Source organism: Penaeus japonicus, unplaced genomic scaffold, assembly GCF_977035675.1.
Source record: "Penaeus japonicus unplaced genomic scaffold, GWHDUDI00000001_assembly GWHDUDI00000007, whole genome shotgun sequence".
In the NCBI taxonomy this organism is placed as follows: Eukaryota; Metazoa; Arthropoda; class Malacostraca; order Decapoda; family Penaeidae; genus Penaeus; species Penaeus japonicus.
The window spans coordinates 135171-137670 of record NW_028234409.1 but is presented as its reverse complement, the minus strand read 5'-3'; positions in this window follow the sequence as shown (position 1 = coordinate 137670).

Here is a 2500-nt window from a genome sequence, read left to right as displayed (position 1 = left end):
TCTCTCTCTCTCTCTCTCTCTCTCTCTCTTTTGCTATTTTTCCCACTTTCTCCCTCTCTCTCCATGCACATATAGATAAATAGACAGACAAACAGAAACATAGACAGACAGGCATCTAGATAGTTAGATAGATAGATAGATACATAGATAGTCAGATAGGCAGATAGACAGATAGACAAATAGACAGAGAGACAGAGAGACAGACAGACAGACAGACAGACAGAAAGACAGACAGACAGACAGACAGAAAGACAGACAGAAAGACAGACAGACAGACAGAGAGATAGACAGATTCGAACGCAGACACATATTTCTCTTTTTCTCTTCAGTTCTTCTCCAGATTCGTCCCCCTCTCCTTTCTTCCCCTTTCAATTGGAACTGTCTGAATAAATACGGAATTAATCTGCATTTCCTTGCCCGTTGTGTGTAGGGTGTCCTTGTTCTTGTTCTTGTTCCTTTTTTTTGTTGCTTTTATCCTCTCTTTATTGCTTTTATTCGTCTCTGGTTTGTCAGTGTTATAAATGCACTTTGCATAGATAGATTGGGTGATGAATTGTTCTGAGGGGTTGGTTAATAGGTATGTAGGTATGTAGGTAGATAGATAGATAGATACATAGATAGATAGATAGATGGATATATAGACAGACAGACAGATGGTTAATTAGATAGATAGATAGATAGATAGTTTAATAGTTAATGAGAGTGAGTGAGTGTGTGTGTGTGTGTGTGTGTGTGTGTGTGTGTGTGTGAGAGAGAGAGAGAGAGAGAGAGAGAGAGAGAGAGAGAGAGAGAGAGGTTGATAGATAGGTAGATAGATAGGTATACAGACACATAATTACATAGATAGATAAATAAGTGGACATGTATGTAAGTATGTAAGTAGGTAAAAGATAAATGGATAAGATAGAGGGATAGATAGATAGATAGAAAGATAACCAGGTAGATAAATGGATAAGATAGAGGGATAGATAGATAGATAGAAAGATAACCAGGTAGATAAATGGAGAGACAGATTGATAGAAAGATAGGAAGATATATATAAACATATATATATACATCGATAAACACATAAATAAACCAGTGAATGACAAAAATAGAAAAAAATAGAAAAGAAAAAACAAACATGTAATACAAACCAATAGAAATAGAATAAGGAAGAAGAAGAAGAAGATGATGAAGAAGAAGAAAAAAAACACACACACACAAAAAAAAAAAAAAACAAAAAAAAAACAAGCAAACTCACCATCCATTACGCAAAAGAAATGTATACGAAAAAGTGTCTGTGATTATACAGTTGATTATACAGGAAATAAAACACGAGAATAATCTATTTTTCATACAATCCTAGGACCATAGTTTTCTTGTCATTTGCAACCGCTGTTTGTTTGTTTGATTTATTTCTGTAATTGTTTTATTATTTCTTTTTATGTGTGTGTTTTTCGATTATTTTTATTTCGTTTTCTGTATTTTGTTTTATCCGAATTTCCATCTTTCTGTATTTGTGTTGATTTTGTATTACCATCACCATCATCATCATTATCACTATCATCATCACCTCCACCTCCACCATCACCACGCCCATCATCATCACCATCATCATCACTATTATCATTATCATTATTATTATAATTATCATCATCAACTCAAAGATCAATCAATATCCTTGCTCATTTCTAGAAACCTTTCCATTATCATCAATATATTTTTTTTCTAGTGTTAATTGGAGGAAACAAATTAATGATGATGGTTAATTACGGAGCGACATGAGTTATGAATAAAGCCATTAATTGGAGATCAGCAACACATGGTTAGAAGGAGAGGGGGGGAGGGGGAGAGGGGGAGAGGGATAGAGGGAGAGAGAGGGAGAGGAGGATAGGGAGAGGGTGAGAGAGGTAGAGGGTGAGAGAGGGAGAGGGTGAGAGAGGGAGAGAGGGAGAGAGGGAGAGAGAGAGAGAGAGAGAGAGAGAGAGAGAGAGAGAGAGAGAGATGGAGAGACAGAAAGAGGGAGCAAAAAGTAGAGAGAGAGAGAGTAGGAGAGGGAGAGGGAGAGGGAGAAGAAGGGAGGAAGAGGGAGAGAAAGAGAAGGAAAGAAAACTAGAGAGATAGATATAGATAAACAGATATACAGAAAGAGACAGAAAGATACAGACACAAACACAGAGAGAAAGAGACATACACAAACAAACAAAACAAACATCCACAAACATATATATTAGCTTTCAAAAAGGTCCTATTCTATCATTTTCAGCACAATTAGCTGTAACACAAAGTCATAAACGAAGAATTATTGCTCGTAAAAGGAACAACAGAAGCTGATAGATTGAATACTTGACTCGTAATAGAAAGATATAATGGCCAGTACCTTGTTAGTACAGAAACGAAACGGCTTTTGGCCCGTGAGTAATTTTCCTTATTCTCTGTTTTTTTTTTCTTTCTTTTTTGATAACGTCTTGTTTATTCATGTATCTTTTTTATTATTTAGATACGGAAAAGAGTTAAA